This window comes from Lepidochelys olivacea (genome assembly GCF_965140295.1).
Source record: "Lepidochelys olivacea isolate rLepOli2 genome assembly, chromosome: 26".
NCBI classification, from domain to species: Eukaryota; Metazoa; Chordata; order Testudines; family Cheloniidae; genus Lepidochelys; species Lepidochelys olivacea.
The window spans coordinates 6,401,178-6,424,904 of record NC_140436.1 but is presented as its reverse complement, the minus strand read 5'-3'; the positions used below and the strand labels follow the sequence as shown (position 1 = coordinate 6,424,904).

The window sequence follows — 23,727 nt, the reverse complement described above, 5'->3', positions numbered from 1 at the left end:
ACTTACAAAGATTCATGCAAAACTGCACACCATGATCAGTTTACCTGTCACTGACATACAGCCACCCCTGGGGTGAAGTGGAGCTGCTGTTTCAACTGTATATGGCGATGCTGTTTAACAGTTTGGGACAGACAGCAGAGAAGAATCCTGCAGCAAATTGAAACTGCAGGGGGAGACATGGTAAGTAGATGGAATGCAATCACCAGCGCTGGGATTTGGCCAGGACACCTGGGTTAACACCCCAACTCTTCAACAATGTGCCGTGGGCTATTGAATAAACGGGAGTGATCAATCTTGGTTTCGTGTCCCATCCAAAATGCAGCACCTGCTAACACCCTGCTGGAACGTTCAGTTAATACTGAGGCACTGAAGCAAAGAACCTCCTGTTGAATCACCAGCATCATGTCCTACGTCATGTAGATTTCCCTTGGAGGTCTCCCACACAAGTGTTAAGACAGCCTGTGCTCTTCTTAGCTGGATCACAGCTGCAGCGGGGCAGGGGTATGGCAGAGGATGAAACCCAGAATGGGAGTTAGAATCACTATGGATTCTCCAGTCTGAGCACAAGATCATTTCTCTTGGAAGAGCAGAAGCATCTCCAAGCTATAAACATCCCCGAAACAAGCCTCCTCATGAAAAGGTCAATCAGACTCTGTCAGAGGAGTGACTGCCAACATCGATTCCCACTCGCTGGTTCCAGATCTGATTGACTCAGGTTACAAATGGAAGGATGATACTCTAACTGTTAGTGCCACAATCTCCACCTGAGAGCTGCAAATCCAGCTGGGTTCTTTCTGCCCCAGGCATCGTCCAGAACTCTTTGCAATGGGAAGGAAATAGGCAATTCTGCTGATGATGTGCAGAGCTGAACAGGCTCTGGCTGCCTTTCATGTACCTGCCTTGGCTCCACGGGGCTCATGGGAATGAAAACCTGACTCGAAAATACACAGCCTGCAGTAAGCGGGTGCCTCTCCCATGGAAATATCTGGGCCAGATGCAGCAGTGGTCTGGAGGTGTAATAATCCTTCATCTCTCCTACTCGGGATCCGACATGTCTGTTTAGTTGTAAGCTCTTGGTCACACTTTCAAAGGGCATGCTCTGCTTCACACAGTCTCTCTGGTAGCGTCCCCTTCTTAGCGCTAGGCTCTGGGCCTCTGGTTTTCATAGGGGTGAGCCCCCTGGCCCCATTACCCAGACACTGGGTCCCCAGCTTCAGCTTCTCCATGTCTTACTTTGGCTCCTCCAGAGCTAGAATGCCTGCTTGGAGACGTAACCCTCATGGGAGCTAGACAAGCAACAGATGTTTGCAGCAATGCAAGGGAACCTTTTCAAAACAAGACGGTCGGCTGGAATACGGGAAGGAGGACTGCCAGAAGCTGGGACTGAACAACAAGGGATGGATCACTTGATAATTACCCTGTTCTGGTCATTGCCTCTGGCACCAGCCACTGTCGGGAGACTGGGTACTGGGCTAGATGGACCGTTGGTCTGATCCAGCATGACCGTTCTTATGATCCTTAGGTTAGAATGGAAGATCAAAGCTCACATGCCAGTCCACCCTGGCAGCACGACCTGCCTCTCTTGCCTTAGCATCCAGGATTCAATCTCCCTTGCAGTAGGTCGGCAGCAGCATTGTCCTTCCAGTCTGTTCGCACACCACTTTGTTTCTTGTTGCAGTCAGGTGAGCTGCCTGCATGGTCCCCACCCTTTCGTGGGCTCAGGTGTGGGAGGAGGATGGTGGAAAGTCCCCTCGGCCAGGCAGTCATTGAAAGCTATCGTCCAGCCATCGGTCTTCCATTGTATCTCCAAAGTAATGCCATTCATACGGTGCCAGCTCTGGATGGCATGCAGTGTAGCTGTAGCCATGTCAGTCCCCAGATATTAGAGAGACAAGGTGAGGCTCTGACTTTGCTTGGGGCCTCTTCCATCATATTAAAGATGCACAGGGCATGAGCTGGTCAGGACACAGGTGTCAGTGGCAAAATCAGGTGATTTGCACCAGTTTGTCATTTAATAGGGGTGCAAAATGGGTGTGCTTTTCACTGATGGGAGGTGTAGCAAGAAAAGCACCTAATGGAAGGATGTAAGATAAAGTAGCCGGTCCCTTTTTAATGTATCCTACACCTTACCCAGCAAGTCCAGGGTCAAACCCAGTCATTGCTTTAACCCTGATTCGGCAGAATTTGCACCTACTGAGGTCAAGGGCTGAATATGGTCCTATGTCAGTGCAGGTTTCGTGACTTTGCCACTTTCCCCGTGTCTGACCAACTGGCACCCAATGTGTAGCTCATACTGTCATTCATACTGGGGCGGAATTTCATAGGTCCATTGTCAGATTCTTAGGGTTTAAGGCCAGAAGGGACCAACAGACCATCTGACCTCCTATGTAACACAGGCCAGAGAATTCCACCTAGTTACTCCAGCATTGAGACCAAAAACCCGTGGCCCTCGGGAAGGGGATTGGCCAAATCCTAGGCCAATGTGAGAGCAGGCTTGAGTCTGCAATGACCAGTTAAGAAGCAGTTCTTTATACAGCACCATGCAAACCGCGGCTTCTATGGCTGTGTTCTGCCACCAGGCCCAGCCTGGTTCTGAGCATGCACGACAAACTCGGAGCCTGCAGGGAGAGCTGCAGCTGCCGGTATGAAACATTTACAGGTCTGACTCCCCACTGAACTGCTGCTTCATACAGGATTCACAGCTTCATGCAGTATTAAGAGTTGCTGACGTCTCATAAAAACCTGTGAAAAGCTTTCTATTTGGAGACCGTTCTGCTTATAATAGCGCGCCCCGTGGTCTCTGCTTTTCTCTCTCCCTGGGCTTTTTATTGCTGGGGACAGCAGCACAAAAATAGGAGGATGATATTGCCAGTGGGTACCTCACACTTTTCAGCTCCAAAATGCTCAGCAATGAATTAATTTGCACAAAGTATCTGTGAGGCAGCTAAATAGGATGATCCTTCTCCTTGCTTTTTACAGCTGGGGGAAACTGAGGCCCAGAGAGGGGAGAGGAAAGGTTGGGGCTCTGGGTTCTATTCCTGGTACGGCCACTCTCCAGACTCACTATGGGACCTTGGCCAAATCCCGTTGGTTTAAGGAAAAAATAATAATGTTGCTTTCCTCTCACGTTTTGTCTATTGAGACTGCAAGCTCTTCAGGGAGGGGGCTGTCTCTGAGCGTGTGTATGTACAAAGCGCTGATCTCAGTGGGAGCCTCCAGGTGCACGAGTAATAATAATATAAGGCCTCAGAGGGAGTCAGTGTCTTCCTGGGGTGAGAACTCAGCCCTGTCTCATACTCTCTAGCCTGGGCTCCATCGAGCTGGGGCCTGAAACGCTGAACTCTCTTTTTCATTTACAGGCTTGACAGTAAGATAACGGAGTGGCTGCCTCTGTGAAACCTCTGCTTGTTCCAACTCCCGCTCCAGTCTCCCTCATGCGCCCAGCAGGGACTTAGCAGGACAGTGACTCCTCCTGGCTGACGTGGGGGCGGGAGGAGGGGCTGTGCACCTTTAAATCCCAGTCGAGACCAACCGTAGCCGGCCCCCTTCTTGAGGCCAAGTCTTGAATGGACACTGAATTCCCAGGGTGGGCGCGTGAGGCTCCTTACCCCACTCCCTGCTCTGTGGACCCATCATCGTGGGCTTTGTTCTCTAGGGCTCTCGTTGGGGCCTGTGTCCCCAGTCTTAAATTTGCACATAAAGAAGAAGGAAAAAAATGAAGATCCCGTTTCCAAGCAACCGTCTCCAATAGCAATAAAGGCCAAGAGGGTTGTGGGGAAAGAAGTGCAGAAGAAATGGAAGCAGGCTAAGCAGAGCTGCCTCTGGAGAGAATCCTTCTTCCAGTTTGCTTCTGAATGTGCCAGATAACGCCCCCTACATTCCTCCTGCCCCCTGCTACAGGGGCGCTAAGCACCTGCAATTCCCACAGAAGGCAGGCACAGACTTAGAAGATATGTTCACACTACAATTAAACACTCACGGCTGGCCAGTATCCCTGACTCGGGCTGTAAAATGGCAGTGTAGACATTCAGGCTTGGGCTGGAGCCTGAGCTCTGGGACTCAGGTCCTGCTGACATGGGCCGGTCATGGGTGTTAACGGCAGTGTAAACATACCCAGAAAGCTCTCTGGCTCTAACGGCTATGATCCCGTGACAGAGCTGGTGGGAAAAAGTTGGAGGGGGACGTTAAACCATCTCCTCTGCCTCAAAAGCCAAAGCGAATCAGGGCTGTTGGCTGGATTTTGGAGGGAAAAGGAAATGCATGGTGTTTAAGACATGTTCTGCATTTGTTAAGTTGAATGTCTTGTTCTTTGTATAAACAAACACACACAAAAATGGAGGCACTTTGTATGTATAATAATAATAATTAATAATAATCAATTAACCATTTTAGTTCTATAAGGCCTATTCTAAACCAGAGCCATAGGGCTATACCCTCTAGACTAGAGACACATAGGGAGACATGGTTCTGCCTCAAAGAGCTTATAATATAAACCAAGACAAGGGGCAACAAGTGAGCGTAACAAACAACACGAGGCAATGGAGGATGAGGGTAACGGTAATATCTTGTAGCTAGATAGGCTACAAACTGGCCTGTTTCTGTGGCCATTGAAATCCAATTGAAAGACTTCCATAAGATCAGGATCGGGTCCAATATTGTTAGCCAGTACATACATGTTAGGCATCGTATACGCCATATTAATAGGTATTATGTGCACAGTATTAATATAGATATCTAAGTGTTGGGACGTTATGTTAACTGAACGTATTATGATCTCCGCACAGTTCTGCTCACCCATGTCAAGTATCCCACAACACTTTGCAAAGCTGAAGTCAGCTTTGGCATTAGAAAACAGGAAGCCTGTGAGAGCCAAGATGCATGAATGGCGTGTCCGAGCACGGGGTGGGATGTACCTCCACACACAAATGGTTTGGAATGCAGTGTCCAATCAGAGATAAGAAAATTACACAACAAGACCACAAGCTAAGCAACTCTTAGGAACTGGTGGGTTGGATTTTAGCGATGTTCAAAAGATTTGTAGTTTGTGACGTCATCCTATAAATACAACTAGCTGAAATGCATATCTTGGAAGCACACCTCCTGCAGAAGGAGAACACACTGTGAGAATTTGCTCCCCAGAAGGAGGTATGTATGTCTTCTTTTCATAGTGTACTGTTTTTCTTTGGTACAGGGTTAGCTCAGTGGTTTGAGCATTAGCCTGCTAAACCCATGGTTGTGAGTTCAATCCTTGAGGGGGCCATTTAGGGATCTGGGGCAAAAATTGGGGATTAGTCCTGCATTGAGCAGGGGGTTGAACTAGATGACCTCCTGAGGTCCCTTCCATCCCTGCTATTCTATGATTCTTTAGACAAAACATTTGCCTAAGTTAGGTTATTTGGTCTCTTGAGCATTTGTAAGAACGAACCGCGAGTGCAGTCAAACAACTGGCTACCCCTTTTATTGAATAATCTGCACAACTTGATAGCTCCTGAAGCATTTGAAATATTTCTTTTAAAATGATCTTTTAAAGTGGCCTGTTGGGCTACAAGCCTGGGAGCCCTCTTAGCATTTGCTACTAAACCCTTCCCTGGGCCCACTGGCTTCAGTTTTGTAACATAGCCTCTGCCTCGCCTTCTGGATAGTGCTGGAGATTTTCTCCTGCTCCCCAGGGTAGGGTGAGCAGGACCAGAGCCTATTCTCTCCAAAGTTCAATGGGTGACATCGCTAGCTGTCTGTCTTATATGGCTCTTATTACCATAGTACCTGAGCACCTCAAAATGATCAATGGATTTCATCCTCTCAACATCCCTGGCAGACAGGGAAGTGTCACCCCCTTTTACAGCTGGCAAATTGAGGCACAGGGTAGATTAAGTGACTTACTCAGAGTCACACAGAAAGTCTGCGGCTGAACCAGAATCAAATGCAGGTCTCAAGCCCCCATCCAGTGCCCTACTCACTAGATCATCCTTCCTGGAGTCTCAGAGCTGAGACAGCCCTGCTACTTCTGAGTTTTTTTAACTGATTTAACTGCTGAGTGAAACATAACCAGTGGGTAAGACACTGAATGAAGGATTGGGATGCGTGGTTTCTATTCCTGTCTCACTGAGTGGCTTTGAGCAAGTCACAGCCCCAGTCCATGCTTCAGTTTCCCCATCTGTAACACTGGGATAATGATAGCCACTTTTCTAAAGCAGTTTGAGATCCATGGACTCTAAGTGCTGAGTATTATTATCAGCTAGGGAGCTGGGACCAAGCCACAGAACCTGGCGATGGACTGTGAATTTCTCAGAATCAGTTGTCTGGTTCATCCCATTCCAGAGAGGTTAGAATTTCCTCGGCAGCTGGGGCGTTTGGACCTAATGTCCGAGTCCATCTCTGCTCCCTTTGCATTGTGCAGGGGTGATTGTATCTGACTCCTGTTCTCTATGCAGCGCCCTTAGAGTCCTGATAAAAATGAGGGAACTCCCTTAATCAAAAGTACTGCCAGTATTCCACACATATTAACCTGCACACGGCGCATACGGGCCCTGAGTACACAAACAGGTCAAATCTCATCAACAGGCCTATCCTGCAAGGTGCTGAGCCCTCACGGAAGTCAATGGGAGAGGAGGATCGGGTCAGTACATCTGAATTCACATCCCAGGCATATGAACAACTAGATGTCCCTTTGCCCCACGCACTTTTAAAGAGGCACTTCTATCCATGCAGAGCGTAGCTTTACCAGAAAGAAAGACCTCCCTTCTGCACGCCCTCGAGGAATCAGTCTGTGCTCAGAAGTTGCACCATAGGCTCCCCCCTCCCATCCCACCCCAGTCAAGTGAAAGACCTAACTCCTGCTGAATTCCATCCCAGAACTCCCTTTTATTTAAGTATGGAGCAGGCTCAGCCCCTTGAATACAGGTTAACCATCAACAAAAAGGGAGGCAGAATCATTAAAAGCAGCAACCAAGGTTCAAAGCCAAGCAATGCGCCTGGCACCCCTACCTGCGTGCTGGTTCTTGTTGCCTTAACGCATGTGGCTGTACGTTCTCTCCGCCTTCCTGTGTCCCAGGAACAGCTGGTAGGATCTCCCAGGCCCTCGAAATATGAACTGGCCTGAGCAGGCAAGTTCCATTCTTATACACCTGCCCATGTGATCTGAACAAATGCCCGAGGGATGAGTTTTTGAATCAACCAAAAAAAAAAAAAAAAAAAAGTCCTGTGAACAAAACCTGTTGAGCCGGAATCTATGCTCAACAGAAAGGAATTTTCCACTTACAGGCGTTCAATCCAGCTCAGCGGGTTACAGCCTGCTCTTTCCCTGCATTGAAGATCACATCTCGGAGGATGGGATGGGACAAAGAAAGGGGGAAAAACAATTGCGGGGGGGGGGAAAGCAACTACTTATATAGGGCTGTAGATAGATGATAATACCTACCTCTTACATAACACTTATCAGTAGATCTTAAAGCCTTTTACAAAGGTGGTCAGTAGCGTGACCCCCATTTTACAGATGGGGAAACTGAGGCACAGAGAGGCAAAGTGACTTGCCCAAGGTCAACAAGCAATAGAACCCAGGTCTCCTGAATCCCAGTCCAGTGGTCTATCCATTAGGCACAACTGCCTCTAGATAGAGAGAGAGGGGAATGCAAGAGGGATGGATAGGTAGATATAATCTGGATGGATAGTATGGAGGGCAGAATGGATGAACAGATTAGATCCAATAGGATCCCACAGCGCTTTACAAACTTTACTGACTGATCCTACAAAGTACACCTCATTTCACCTACAACTGAAAGGTAACCACCTCTGGAACAGAACAGGGCAGCTGTTCAAAAGCATCCCTTTCAGGACATGAAATGAAAAGGAACACAGTATCCAACAGGGGAAATGTATGGCATCAGCTCTTGCCACAACCTGACAGCTGACACTCATATTCTAACAAAAAGCACCATGGGAACGTTAATGGACACACGCTGTCAAGACCTTACATGGAGAGTGCATTCCCTGCAGTTCAGCAGCTGCTATCCCCAAAGCCCTCGCCCCCCCAATGGCACATTCTGCCTTGTTCTGGTTCTGTGCTCACCTCGCATGCACCCAAATCAAGGGGAATGGAGAGGTGACCGTTGGCTAGGTAATGGAAAGGGAAGGGTGTCAGTGGGAACAGAGAGATGCCGATGAGTCAATGGGAACCGGGAGATGATAATAAGATAATGGGGAACGGGTAGTTATCAAATCAGTGCAAGACAGGAATGTGATGGGAAATTTCTAAGGACCAATTGTGGCACTTTGTGTTAACCGAAAGGTCTGGGGTGAATCACCACCACTGGCTCACAGCAGGAAGGAACCCTGTCTGTGCCCTCCCCGGGGAATCTCTCCCCAGCCACCGGCAACTGGCAACACAGGCTCTGCAAGCCCCACTCTATTCTTCTGCAGACTAGCAATTAGCACACCCCACTTTGCTACTCTCGAGGGCCCAGTCCCCCACCTTCTGGACACCCATAAGGCACACAGATCCGCTGCCTCTGTGGGAGCAGTGCACCCCAGTTTACTAGTTTCGCTTCAGTTCAACACACAACCTAGTTCAAGGCCCTGAAGTTTATTTATCAGCACTTAAGTTACAAAATAAAAGCAAGTGTAAGGATTTGGAAACATAAGGTTACCGGTCAAAGAAACACATACAATGTAATCTATAACCTATCCTTATTAACAAGTTACTTTCCTGTCTAATAAGGCATTTCTCACGCAATGGTCAGTCCTTACAGAGCTTGTCCAGCCCAGAGAGCAGGGATCTGCCTTTCATGAGACGCCCTGGCTGGCAGAGTCTCTCCTGTGTAATGGATGAAATCTTGGGTCCTCTTCTCTTCATTTCTACAGTTACACAGTATTGTTTCTTACCCCAGGGTGTCCCCCATTCAGAGTCTTTTCTTGAGGTTTTATTGTCTGTAAATCCTCAAGCTGGTACCTGGTCCTGACAGTATATGACGCTGGCTCCATGGATGTCCATTGCTCTGAGGTGTTCACTGCGTTAGTCGTGACTGTGAGACTCTCCTTGCCTTAGGTGACAAGTTTCACTTCTAATATTTTACTTTTTTCGCAGTAACCATGACAGTCAGCTACACTGTAGCTTCTGGCAGAGACCGCACACAGAGAGACTGAGAAGCCGGTCGGACCCAGAGATGTACTTGCCAATGCCTGGGTCTGTCTGTGCCTGTCACACCAGTACAATGGGGGCAGCTCCATAAATGATCGGTGTCAGATGAGGACATAGGTTGCCGCTGATTCAATCGGCAGCTGGCAGAAATGCGCCACCACTGGATACATGCAGGTTGTTTTCTGCTGGTGCAGAAGTTACCTCACCTTCTAATTGAGATGCTGCCATGCCCCGGGGCCTCTCTGGCCGGGTGTGCTGGGCAGTCACCTGATGCTTAGTCACAGGTACGGTATGTTCTCACAGGAGGCCATGTGCTTTTTTCAGGTCCAAGTGGCAACGCACTTGAGGGGGAAAAGATGGGAATTTAACCATGAAACTCCATGACCATGATCTGCCGAAAACTGCAGCCATCAGAGGGGTGGGAGGTGTTGTACTGCAAGAGAGAGCCCAGCCACACAGCCATGTTTGCTTCAGTCCTGCACTGTCTGCACGCTTGCCGCTAGCTCCAGAAGGGAGCTCTCCTCTGAGCACCCTGCAGATCGTCTAACCTCGGCCTCTGCAAACCGTTTGGCATCAGCCCTGAGGCCCCAGCTACTGCCCCTGTGCCGACTCCTGCCCATTCGAATTACCTGCCCTCCGCCCAGTGCCCCAGCTTCAGTCACTCCAGCCTGCCTGTCTTCAGCCCCGGCCTTTGCAAATGGCCTGACCTCAGCCCCTCTGCCCACTGCAGCCCTTGCAAACCGCCCAATCCCAGCCTGTGGGCCAGCTCTATCCTCTGCAAACTAGCCAGCCCCAGAAACAAGCCCTGCCTCACCCTCAGTGAACTCACCTCCAGTTCCTGCAAGCAGCCTAATGGCTCCGATTCTTAATCCACCGAAGCCCAGGGGTGCTCTGCCTGACTACGAGCTTTGGGATCTGCCCGCTGTCAATCCCCATCCCAAATCTCATCAGTCTGGTGAGTGCCAAGGTTTCTCTCCCCCACAGTTCTCATGATTCTGTCATCAGTCTCCTGACAATGATTGCATTCCTTCAAGCCCCAGCTCCTGGAGTCAAGAGGAGATGTGATGATGTTCGTCTTCATCCTTAAAGGAAAAGTAAGTTGCTAGCCCTTGTGGCTGTGGAGAAAGCTTCAAAATGGGACCCCAGTGCACCCTAAAGGCTCAAAAAGCAGAAGGCAAACACAAAGAACCCCAAATCTAGTATTTTTATGGCATCTCACAATTGTAAGGCCAATCCATGATTTTTGGCGAGTCTGACTCATGAATTTTGAACGTTTGGCGTTGGCATACTGCATCTCGGTGCTAAGTGTTATTACTCCTTGGTCTCTGATTTTCAGTGCTCGGGCATGGGAGCAGGGGTGAGGAGGACCACAGCTACCCATCACCCACCCACTGTACCTACCCCGGTGAGTATAACAAGGCCAACAGTTGTGTTGTATTCCAGAGCAATCTCTGGCAGTTTGAATTCTCCGGTGACTCAGACTGACTGGAAATCTCACTCAGTCACCGGTTCTGACGCAGGGCCTTGGGATCCTGGCTTCCTGCAAGAGAACAGCATTTGGGGGTTTTCTTTGTTTTCCCTTTGATTTTCCACCCTTGTGGTTTACCCGTTATGACCCCTTGTTCAGTTGCAGGGCTCGTGGTCCCGGTGAGGCAGCAGCCCTTTGTAATGAAAAGCGGGAAGTGGTAGGAGACTCCCTGTAAAAAACGGAGTCACCTTGAAATCCCCTTCAGAGCCAGAGCTCTATAGGCTGAAACTAAACACGCAGGGAAGGGGGATGTGGACAAGTGCATTTGGAGTAACAGAGACCTGACTCCAGCACAGTGGCTGGAGTTGGGGGCAGGGCTGATGCCAAGCAGTTTGCAGAGGCTGAGTCGGACAATTCTCAGGGTGCTCAGAGGGGAGCTCCCTCCTGGGGCTAACAGCAAGCGTGCACAACTGAAGCAAATATGGCTGTCTGACTGGGCTCTCTCTTGCAGTGTGAAACGTTCCATCCCTCCTAGTGTTACATTTTTGGGCAGATCACGATCATTGATTTTCTTCCAGAGGATTCGTGCTTAAATTCCCATTTTCTCCCCTTCCAAGTGCATCTGAAGCAACAGAGATTGAATGGCTAGAGCAGGGAATTGGGAGTCAGGCCTCCTGAGTTCCTTTCCCAGCTCTCAGAGAAGAGTGGGGTCCAGTGGATTAGAACCAGGGGAGAGCAGGAATCAGGACTTCCCATGCTGGGGACAGGAGAGTGAGCTAGTGGATAGAGCAGGCAGGACTGCTAGTGAGGACTCCTGGGTTCTATTCACAGCTTGGGAGGGGGCTCTTTGTTGAGCAGGGGAGTGAGGTCTAGTGACTAGAGTAGGAGGAACTGGGAGTCAGTGTTCAGGTAGGAGTCAGGTCTCTGGGGTTCTGTTCCTTGCTTGGCCATTGATTTGCTTTGTGACCTTGGGCAAGCCCAATAGCTTCTCTTTGCTACTTTTAAATATCAATCCCTACTTGTAAATATCAATCTATGTATTTCTAGCACCCCCATCATCACAGTGTCTGAGGATTATTGCGTTGTCAGGGAGGTAAGGATACTTACCTACCTCCAAGTAGTTGGGAGAGCAGGAGAAGGTTGAGTCTTAATCTAATAATATTTGCAAAGTGCTTTGAGGTGCTGGGTGACATTTCTGTACATTGCTGTATTCTTATGACACAAATAAAGACAAAGGCATTCCTAGGCAGGGGCAGAGCACTGATTAATTTTTATCATATGATACTATTCTATGAGCATCCAAGGCCTCCCTGTCCCATCCTTCTCCCTTATGCAGAGAAGAAGGGGTTCACTAGCCCCGGAACACACATGCTCCTTTACAGCTCTGACAAGGTGCAACAGTGGGCAAGCAGGAAGAGGGTTACAGATGCTTCCAGGGGCCAGCAGGGAGAGGGTTCACAATGCCTCCCTGAGAAGTGGGGAGGCCCACAGCTGCAGGCAATAAGTGCAGGTAGCTGGCCTGGGCCAGGTGTAGTGAATGGGGTAATTATCCCAGCACTCTGTGAGAGGGAGAAGTTGTGGTTGTGTGCCTGTCTCAGGGAAACATTCTGCCTCTTACTTTAACTCCCCAGACTAAAGGACTCCTCAGTGTTTATATGGACTGGGCTGTTTAATCTATGAGACCCCAGAGACACTGGGCTGTTGGATTCTAGGGGACTTGCTGTTCTTTCTGTATGGACTGTTCTAGTCTAATTGCTTGATCCCAGTAGGAGAAGCTCAGCTCTCCTCACGGCAGGTACTGATGCTGTGGTGGTCCAAGAGTTGCCATAAGGATAAAAAGGCCCAGGAGGTTCCCCTTTGCCCTCCTGCAGCTGCAAAAAGAGCTTGTGGAAGGTGAGTAGTGTGCTCTGCCGATAAGAGGCAAGGTCCTATGGGATTCTGCTATGGAGGCCCTGGTAGCACATCAGCTGGCTACTCTCAGGCCTGAGTGTGAGCTCCTGCGGTGATGTGTGTGTTGGGGAGCTGGGTGCAAATGCAGAGCAAAGCCCATGGTGGGTTTCTACCTTGGGGCAGGGAGAGAACTATTTAAAAGGGATAAGGTGCCCAATGAAACTTTGTGGGGCTCAGGCTCTGTATCAAATGGCCTGTCAACCAGGTCAGTGGTGACCAGAAGCTGGTGCCTTACTGTCTCTCTTTGGCCTGTCTGTGAACTGGCTTGGTGGTTCTCAGCCCAGTTCCTAGCATGGTGTTCAGTGTTACTTAAGTGCTTAAACTAACACCCTTGCAAAAAAAACTTTTATCGGGTGTCTGGTTCCAATGGGCTGTGCATAACAAGAGGTTCAGAGTATCCTGCCCAGACTCTCTGTCTGGTGAGCTCAGGCCTTAAAGGCACAAGCTCCCAAGATCTCCCCTGGAGGAAAGCTGTCTGTCACCACTGTTCAGTAGTCCCCTCATGGCAGTCTTGACAGAGAGGGTAGGAGCTCATTCAGCTGTGGGGACTGAACTCTGAACTGTCCAGGGTGGGGTTGCTACCCTCTAGCAGAGGAGTAGGTAGCATGTGCTGGGGGAAGATTAATTTCCACATGCTGTTCCTGACCTGTGGATAACCAGGCCTCAGTCTCCAAGTCTGTGGGGATGACCATTTCCTCAGTGCTAAAGCTGGAAACGGAAGAGAAATACAGTTGAAAACTTCCTGTTCCATTAAGCTGCGAGCCCCAGGGACTGTGTTCATGTCTGTTTCTTAATGGCATTCAAAGCCACTGTAGGAGGGATGTCTAACTGGTAAGCGAGATGCAGGGAGAACATCCCTCTCCGTGCAACCCCTGTTCCAAATCCTGTGGAGAAACAGGCTTGCCATGGGCGCAATGGTGGTGTCTTCTGTGTATCCCTGCTTCCTGCTCCTGCCCCCCTGCTCTGTTGTACAAACCTCTTCCATGTCTTCTTCCACCCCCAGCCCAGCTCCTGAGTGCTTGTGGGCTCACAAAGGAAGAGAACATGCCAGGGAGAGTATGCATACTATGGTAACCTAGAAACTAGTCCTAAGGCACTGTGACATCAGGCTATGTAGAGCATCTGAGTGCCGGTCCAGAATTAGAGTTCTAATGTCTGGGCCAAACTAGATAAGTTGCACTGTGGAATTAAGATGATGTACTTAAATCCATACAAGCCCCTAATGTAGACACACCTAAACTGATTTAATCCTTGGGTTTAACATAATTTGCTAATTTACTGAGGCAAGGGTTAATCTGGATTAAGTGTGCCTGCACAAGAGGTGGGCACCAGTTTGGGCTTTTTCTTTTCTAAAGGTCTTTAACTTAAACCAGTGCAACCAATGGTGTAGGCAAGCCCAGAGCTAGTCACAGGGAGGGTAGGAAGCCCCTTGGCTTGGTCTTGAGCATCCCCTGTGTCTGGGTTCCCAGCGGGATGTTGACGGCTAACAGTGAACACAGCAGAGTCAGATCTGTGCTCCTTGGGGTGGGAAGTGTCCATGGAGAATGGTGCATGCAGCTGTCTGTGAGAAGGGGGTGCCTGGTTTCTGGGGCTGTGAGCAGTGTCCAAAGGGAAGGATGCTTGGTGGTTTGACTTGGAGCATCTTTATCTGTGTGCAGGCCAGCAGCCCTGGGGAGCTTGGCTTTGGAGCCTCTGGGGCTGAATGTGGAGGTGATGTGGAAATGCTTCACGCTCCCTGAGGCTGTGTTTGTGTCAATGAGTTACACCTCGGTGCGATGGGGAATGCCCCGAGTCTCTCCTTCCCACGGTTTAGGACACAAGCCGTGGCACAGGTACCTCTGGGCAGCAGCCTGCATGTGACTTAAACTGAGCTTCATGTCTCTGAGTCAGACCTGAGAACGTGGCCATCATCTACCTTACGTAATGTGTGGCAAGGAAACAGCTTGTGAAGAACCGGCCCCGGGGCCTTCCCACCAAGTGAATGGAATCCGGCTTTGCTTGGGGAGAGGTTGGATGTAAACGCTTATTAGTAATGAATATTTGTATTACACTACAGCCCAGAGGCCATAATCAAGATGGAGTGGCTCCATTGTGCTAGGGGCTGTACACCCTAGCATGGTCCTGAGTGGTGTGTGTTTGAGTGATGCCCTGGTGGGTCAAAGGGGATCAGTAGTTTCTTTTCTCCCTGCTGGGATCGTACCGCAATGTGCCAAGCTTCAGAGCTGCTGCCTGGCTCCGAAAACCAAGGCTCTCGTACGCAGCCCTGTGTTCTCTGCATCTGCCTTGTGACAGCAAAATGTACATACTTAATACAGGTCAAATGAGAACCCCCAGAAAGAGCTGTGTCACAATGTGTATGTGGCTGCAGCAGGCTGGGTATTGTCAGGTGTCTTTATGTAATGCCGGTGACAGAATCGGTAGCTCTGACATGCTGTGTTTCAGTGCTATTAACTCCAGGCGATTCAAGATTCCAAGGTCACCCCTCCTCGCTTAGCTCGAGAGAACAGACGTTGGTCCAATAAAAGATATTACCTCACCTTTCTTGTCTCTCAAGAGAACTTGGTGTGCATACCAGAGCAGTCATGTGACCCTCCCCAAAAGGGCCATCCGGCATGTAAGTGCCAGGCGTGACTCCTGGGAGGGGAGTTCGTGAATGGGGCAATGATTACGTGGGCTGGAGTGATTGCAGGGAGGAGAGGGCGGACAGCCCTGCTGCTGAGCGTGCCGTACTTTGGCAACAGGCTGCAATACTTGGGGCAGGGGAAGAAGCTGGATTGTTCACAGTGTGTCACTTTAGAGGGATTGTTGGCTCCGTGGCTCGGTCTGCGCTAGACACTCTTGGGGAAAGACTGGGAGAGTGAGAGCCCTAGAGTGGAGGGCCAGTGATCCTTCTGCTCTTGTATCATGGTGAAAAATGCCAGAAGCCACCTGAGCCCTGTTAATGCCAGCGCTGCCTGCAGAAAGGCTGCACAGCGGGAGAGATCCCAAAAAGGCCTTGTGCAGACAAGGCCATTTTAAGGGACTAGACTAGCAAATAGGTGGAGGTACACTGCTACAATGGAGGCCTCTATGGCACCTTGCCAGAAGACTGAGGCCCCAACTTGCCCATGTATTTAGTGTATTGAACTGACTGGTGTTGTGAATCACTGCCCCCTACTGGATCGACTCAGAACTGCTTGTTTGTTAAAGGCCCTATAGTGCTAACAGATGAGGGAAATTCTCCTTGTAAGTGACAGAGGCTTGTGCTGTTTGGAGCAGGGGGATCTGCTCCCTTGGTGTAGTAGAGGGACAATCGTGAAGCTCGTAGGTAGCACCAGATCTGTTATGATACTTTGCTCTCCGCTTTCACCCTGGGATCTCAAGGCATCTTTCAAAGGCGGTTAAGTATCACTCTCTTTGTTGTATAGACGTGGGACCGTGGGACCTTGAAATTATTCATGTCTGTTACGGTAGTGCCTAGGGACCAGCCACACGCTGGTGCCCTTTATGCTAGGGACAGCACAAGTGCAGGACATTAGTCACTTCCCCGAAGAGTTTATCATCTGAATGTATGGCTTCGGAGAAGTGGCAAAACAGGAAACAGAATCCTAGATTACAGATTTCCCATCTGTCTGCATTTCAATAGTGCCTCGAGGAAAGATTTCAAAGTTGGGGAGAGTATGTGTTTATTTTTTTTAAGGAAAAAGGACCATTGTGAGTGTCTAATCTGACTGGCATAACACAGACCTCAACCCCATTGTGCTGGGTGCTGTATAAATGCATAGTAAGCCGCAGCCCCTCCCCATTGCACTGACCACTAGAGCTAATTGAGCATTAGCAGAAACAAACCAGCCGTGATGTCTGCTTGTACTCCCACCTTGTTTGCTCGGTGAATATGTAACACCAACAGACCCTGGTTGTTGGTGGGCAGGATCGAACCGGAGGCCTCTGGAGCTTAAAGCATGAGCTGCTACCGCATGAGTTAAAAGCCAACTGCCTGTTAGCTCAGGCTGTAGAGCAGACTCATTTTATCTCTCGCTCTAAGTGGTCTCTGTGCCACTAGATGGGACAGAACACCACACCCAGGAGGTGTGTGGGTTACGTACTTCCCCGAGCCGAGGAAGCGTGTCCCGAGCTTCAGAGACTTCCCAGATGAGCCCCCACTTGTAAAGCCGACAGGCCCCGGTCGTTGGCGGGCAGGATGGGACCTTTGAAGCTTAGTGCATGAGCTTGTATTGCATGAGCGAGCTTTTCTTAGCTAAGGCCGTAGAGCAGGCTCATTTCACACTCTCTCTAAGTGGTCTCGGGGCCACTAGAGGGGACAGAACACTGTACCCAGAAGGGGTGTGGGTTACAAACGGATAACGCTGCGGCTTCTTCCTTGTAAAGTATACCAGCAAAAAACCGCTGCGAGATCAGCTCCATCACCTGGCGATTACAGGGAGAGGGTGGCAACAGGCTGCATTTCAGGCCTTCTTGGGTTGTCATGGGCCTGAGGACCTCACTCTGGGAACCCGCAATGAAAATGGCTGGTGCCTCTCTCAGCATGGCTAATATGTAAAATTGGCTGTTGCTGATTTTCCAAAGAGGTTTGTCTCTGTGTCCTCTGCCTGCCAAGTGCTGAACTTCTGACTTTATTAATGGGACCTGATTTTTTTTCCCTAGCTTCCTTCCAGATGAGCGTTGGTGGTGGCTTTTTCTTCCCTTGAAACTTGAGTGGCTCATCTGAAGTACAGAGATCTCCCCATTTTAGTCTGGGAACATGGGTGCTGACCACTGCTAATCTCCTTCCCTGCTCTCCTCCAATAACGCACAGTGGTTAAAAGCATTTTCTCCTCCTTGGCATTCCAAGGCATGCCAAAGGCACCTGGGTCCAGGAAGTCTTCAGAAAAACAGGCAGGATCTTGGGATATGCTTTCTAATATAGGATGCTCCTCCTGGGCAAAAACAAACGGAGCCATCTGTCCCTTGATAAATTGGGGACGGGCAGGGGGGGATTAGAGACAGACTGACAGAAGTGTGTGATCTAACCATAACATAGCCCTAACAGTTCCAAATACCTGTTTCAAACAAAACTTTGAGAAGTGGTTGCTTGTCCTGTTGGGATCCAGGAAGTGAGTGGGTGGAAGCCTGCCCACTGCTAAAGGACCTCCCCCAGCCTAAGGGGAGGATCCACAAGGTCCAGGATCTCAATTATATCTTTAGTTGTCCCACGTACTTAACAGGGACAGGAGTGAGGTCACAGGGCTAAACAAAGGGAACCTAATGGGGACACCGAGCAGAGAACCCCAGTGCCCACTGCTCCTAGAAGGTGTCAAGGAAGTCAGCGGACGCCACTGAAAGGAAATCTGCCAGGATGCGTGAGCGGACGGAGGATCGGAAATAGGCCCCACAGTCGCAGGAAACCCTGGCAGCTCGCTTCTACTCTAGTGTTGTAGATGGCCAGTTTGGACAGTGCTAGGAGGAGGTTGACAAGGAGGTCCCATGAGTTTGTGGGGCCATAGAAGTGGTTGATTGTCTCATTGCAGCCCAGGCCTCTGTACCTCTGATCCGGTCCATGATATATAGTTGGCACTTATTCCAACATGACTGACCATAGCTGCCCGTTGGCAAATGGTGCAGACAAAATCCAGAAGCCTGAACTGTGGCAGGTAGAAATCATTTCAGTTAATCTCTTAACACTGATTGCCTGCTAATACAGTGAATCTGCTGCCATCTGTGTAACATGTTGTGTTTTTCTTACATGTGAGAGCGCTTTGGCCCAGTGGCTGATGGTGTACCTTGTGCTATGCCTGAAACATCATGGATGTTGCTCAAAGCCGTGATTATAGAAATGGCTTGTTTGCCAGACCTCTCCTGTGTCGCTTTCCTTATGATCCGATAAATGCTGCAGATGCCCAGATACAGGCTCCTGCTAATTATGGTTAGCTCCCTCTCTGTGCACGTTCAGATTCATCCCACTTCATGTTCCCTTGAGTTTTCGAAGCTGCCGCTGTATGTTGCTTTAAAATGATGTTGCAGATCTCTTGACTGAGATTTTCATAAAGACCGTAACTTTTCCAGTCAATAACCAGAAGTGCTTTTTAATGCATATTTTCCTGGACCATTAAAGGAGTAAAGAGCCCTAATTAATGGGGCATGGGGCAAAACACTCTGTCAAAAATCCAAGGTCCTACTATCATTCTTCAAGGGATCCATTTAGCAAATATGAATCTCAAATGAGCATGGTGCTATGTCTTGCAGTAGATGTCTTTATCTTGTAATAAAAATCTATTATGACTTTTCGATACGAGAGAGTGGTTGATGGGTAGAGAACCAAGAACTCTTAGTAATGTCTCCAGAGTCCAATTATCCAGTCCTGCATTCTTAATTACCTACTGGGATGAAAACAATGACGACAAGAAAATTAACAAGAACAAATCAAGATTGTACAATGTGTGGGTCCTTAGTTACATACCTGTCCAGTCCACTTAAATTATGAGTAGAGGTGGGTGGAAAACTGTTTTTGTTTGCCACCCTGCAATGACTTTTGAGTATCTGAAACTTTTTCCCATACCAAACCAGCATGAAAAGTCAAACTCATGTTGATTCACTACATTTGTGAAAAATTCAGAGCAGGTCAGGTTGAACTCAAAACAAAGATGTTTCAGCTCTTAATTTACCTCTCTTAGCATAAATTCACTAAAATTTGAAAGTCATTTTGAACCAAAAACTTTGTTTTTGAAAATGACAAAGTAGGATGTTTCAACAATTTTGAAACTCTGAAAATCGGGAGGTTTGTCAGAACTGACCCGCTCCTGCAGTTTTGATTTCAAGGATTTTCCAAGGAAAAAGATCTTGTCCAAAAATTCCCAACTTCTCTATTTATGGGAGCAGTGCCCATACCCTGTGTGCTGCAAATTCTTCCCCTTGATAAGACCCATTGAACTCTGCCTTAAACCGTGGCCATAGTTCTTTAAAGCTCTATGCAGCACGTGAGCCAAAAGTGTACGATGCGGCAGGGTAGGAAACCGGTAGAGAAGATGTTGGATCAAATGTTCTAGCCTCTTCCACGGCTCGTGATCTACTGGAAACAGGAGAGGATAACAATATTTGGATGTTCCCCCAACACATTCAAAGTGGTCTGTTATTGGACCGAGATCACTATTGCTCAAACTTGTTAGCGATGACACTCTAGTACCTGAGCGCCACGTGAAGAGATCAACCCCTGCTATCCCAAATAGCCTATTGCCAGGGCTTTGTTAACCAGGAGAGAAATTTCCAAGGGGAATAGACAAGCAACGCCTCTACCCGCTGCCATGGACAAGCCAGCTCAGAGGACTGCTTCTTGCAAATGACTTAAAAATGGCAAGACCTGGCCTCTGATTGGGGCAGATAGAAAACTCCCTTGCCAAGGCCCCTGCCCTTGCAAGTTCAGTTCTAGCAGCCACAAGTAGAGGCTGATAATGGATGCACTGGGTTGTTTTAAAAAGCAAAACAATGCTCTAAATCCAAACCTTGCTGTGCTGAGAATTGCAGGAAGACAAGGAAACTGCTGCTTTCAAGCGTTGCTCAAACATGGGAGTATCCGTACCTCCAGAATTGATTGAGGCTATATTGCTGTGCAAAGTTCCCTGTAACTTTAGGTTCTTCACTGGATCTTCTGATCTCGGACTAGGTATGTTCTATTACTGAACCTGCACTGCTATCTCTCCTTCCATGCAAAGATCAAGACGATTGTCGGTCATCTGAAGGAGAGGGGAATTATCAGCATGTCTGCTCTGTACTGCAGTTTCCCAAATCAAACAGCAAGCTGGTGTTAGCGCCCAAGTCTCCTGCTGCTGTGTTTGGACCAAACAGCCTTACTAAAGGATCGAAAGAAGCAATGCTGTTTAGTTGCAATTTTGCAGTCACAGTGTGCAGAGCCGGCCCAAGAGCAAATGGCACCCCAGGCAAGGAGTGTCTTTGGCACCCCCCTCCATTTGTTAAACCTTTGAATACCTTATTTTTTATGGCATTTGTAGCCCATTTCACAACTTGGGTGCACAGTTTGCATTCATGATTTATCCTTGTCCTATAAGACTGACTGGCGACGCCCTGCCCCTTGTACCTGCGAGGGCATGGCAGACAACATTCTAGGAGGTTTGAGGAAAATGTCATTCTCCAAGTCTGGAAGATTCCACGAGATTCTACAAAGGTCTAGAATATTCTAGGAGGTTAGTGAAAAATGAATCCACGTACAGAATACCTGAAACATGTTACTTCAAAAGGGAAGATGGAACGTTTGTCGCTAACAACAAAAACACCTTCTCCTCCCCAAGTCCAGTACCCCCAAGCCTGGCACCCCAGGTAGTCGCCTGCCCCTAAATCCATCCCTGGTTATATGTCTTACTGCCAACTTTCTTTTTTAATTAAATATTTGCCATGTAGGAGAGGTTTTTAAATGATGGCATAAGAAATTGGACACCTTTCTTTGCTCTGCATCGGTAAAGGAACATAAATCCCCCCAAAAGTTTTATGGGGAGATAAATTATATTGATTGAATGACCAAATAAACTGAAAAGAAAAGCACCAGCCACTGCTCTGGGCTCCTGTGTCTTGAGGCCAGAGATATTTAGTTGCTCTGACATCCTTTCTCTCTGCAGGCAATTAACATCTTGCATCTTATGAGAATAGAGGTTACTGCGTAAAATTTACTGCAGGTAAATTTAGACTTCATGAAATAACTTCACACGGCATGGAAAATCACTGCCTGGGGAGGTCAGGGAGGCAAATCTCGTGTCTGGATTTTAAATCGTGCTGATTGGAAATTAATCTTAAACTAGAGCTGATTGGAAAACAAAATCTCTGTCCCCTGGGGAGATCCAGTATTTTGAATCTTGCTTTTGTTCTGAATTAGAATGGAAAGTCAAATCTTCACGAATAGAAGTTCTGAAAAATTTTGATTTGGAAAGAAATGTTTAATGGTAAAAATCAATCTTCTATTTTATATTGACCCATTAAAACTAGTAATACTGAAGTCAAGATAAAGTAGAGTCAAATGTTTCAACAGGATCAGAACAGGAATCAGTGATTTGTTTTGATTCTTAGCAAAAATGACATGTTCCTGTGAAATATTTTGATTTTTGGCAAGACTGCATTTTTCTGCAGTGGAATTGAGCCCATTTTCCCCCAAAGTCCCTAGCTAGCCACTGTGCCATCCAGGATATAAGCTGGCATGGATGGACTCTCCTTTCCCTCTAGTGCACAACTGGTCTTGTGTGTTCTGTGGGGGTTCTTTCTAAAGCATCAGGTACCATGGAAATCGATTACTGGACTGGATAGGCCCATGACCTTATGTTTGGCTGCTGCAGCACCTGTTCTGGATTCTTTGAATTCAAATTGCAGACTCACAGTCCACTAAAAATTGGACTTCTGTATCAAAATGTCTTGTGTGTTAGTCCCCCTGAGTGTTGCTTGGAATCTCTGCCGGTTACAAGTAAGAGAAAATATTTTTCTTGTTGTCTGTGTACTTTTGTAGGTGACGGTATAGTTTCACTCTTTACTCTGTAGGATTAGTCAATTTACCCTTCTCTTGTGTGCAAGGACCTTTGGGGAACAAAAACTGGCAGAGGGGTGTCAGGAGGAGCTGGCATAGGACCTGACACTACTTTAATTGTGCCTTCAAAGCCTTATGGGAAGATATGTATCTTCTCATTTACTGAAGCACCAAGAAAACCAAAAGGAAAAGCACTAGCCAATGCACTGGGTTCCTGACTCATTGGCGAGAGATCTCAGTCGTATTGACGCGTCTTCCAAGCACACAAACCACCAGGAAGTGCCACTGGATGGAATGTTTGCTTTTGTTCTTGGGAAGCATACGGAGTGTCACAATTAGAGAACTCTTTGTGATCTGATGGGAGGAGTGGAAAGGAGCCTTACTTTTCAACTCCTCTCTTGGCATGATTCCTACTTACTCATTCCAGTGTGAGTGGGTGGAGGATCAGGTGGAGTGGAAGAGGTCTGACATTTGGCACATCTAAAAGGCAAAATATGTACTCTTCAGAAGTAAATGGATACATCCTATCAGGTGGAGGTGATTGATTTGACACTCTCCAGAAAGGGGTGGCTGAAAGCATGTGAACTATTCAAGCGTCCCTCAAGAATCTAGCATCAACCTAAACAAGAGTCTCCTCCAGCACATCACTGGATTAAAGCATAGTGCTGCATCCTGCCCTCAGACCTATTCCTGCCTTGTTGAGTGATGCTGAACAGATCTCTTAATCATTCTGCACTGCTTCTTTATGCATCTGTAAAATGGGTCTATTATTTATGTAATATCCATGACCTGCACAGTGCTTTTGAGAAAGAAGGGGGAAAAAAACTTGCCTTCTCCAAAAAGTTGGTGGCTGTCTACTGCAGCCAGTCAATATGTTTAATAAAGTTGTTTGCTGGGATCAGAACTGGTGCGTGTCACTCTATAGCTGGGCAAATCCCCACTGTGCCTGATTTAGAGCAGAGAATGGCTTCCCCCGCCATCTCAGATCGCTCCAAATCGGAGACTTGAATCTGGGTTTGCCACATCACAGGCTACTGCACTCGCCACCCAGTTAGTGTGTGTTCATGCTCGTTCGTTCTCTTTCCCCCCCCCCCGCAGGTCCCCCCCCCAAACCCCTCACAACAAAACCCAAGCCTTCCTGGTGCAAGTGTTACGCTGCTTCATTGGAACATTTTTGCCTAAGTGACATACGGCGTCAACATTTTTACTTGGGGTGGGGGGAGAGCCCTCACCAGGAAGATTACTGAAAACACTCTCTGAGCAGTTCTGGCATTTTTTTCCCCCACACTTACTGAGAAACTGGGGTTTCAGTAAACAAAAAAGATTGATAGTTTTTGCTAATGGCACGAATGAGCCATCAGTTTGCCACGTAACTTCCAGGTTTCTGAACAACTGGTGTTTTTGTTTTTCAATGAGGGGAAAAATCCTAGTTCAAAATATTTCAGTTGGCTCTATTTTGCTGAGAACTGATTTTTGTGTGGTTTTTGTTGTCTTTTGGGTGACTTTGGGTTTGTTTGGCCAGTGAACCAAAAATCACCTGTTTTCACAGTTCTTACGTTATTTCCTCACTGGCTCAGAGGCCTAAAGCACCTGTAAAGAAAGATGCCGTAGACAGGCTGAAGTATTGTTTGCTTCATTGGCAGCCAATGTTGTCTGTGCGTTCTGAGTCTCTCTTTACCA

General features: G+C 48.1%; 2 protein-coding genes across 2 annotated transcripts in view; one reads left to right on the top strand and one right to left on the bottom strand.

Moving 5' to 3' along the window:
* RHOBTB2 (Rho related BTB domain containing 2) overlaps positions 1–7,074 on the bottom strand; it is a 30,461-nt gene extending 23,387 nt beyond the window's left edge. The window contains exon 1 of the mRNA XM_084615309.1: positions 6,985–7,074. The gene's annotated coding sequence lies outside the window, so the exon portion shown is untranslated. The remainder of the gene's footprint in view (positions 1–6,984) is intronic.
* The window catches only part of PEBP4 (phosphatidylethanolamine binding protein 4), a 224,048-nt gene continuing 205,405 nt past the window's right edge, over positions 5,085–23,727 (top strand). Inside the window, exon 1 of the mRNA XM_084615328.1 lies at positions 5,085–5,145. The gene's annotated coding sequence lies outside the window, so the exon portion shown is untranslated. The remainder of the gene's footprint in view (positions 5,146–23,727) is intronic.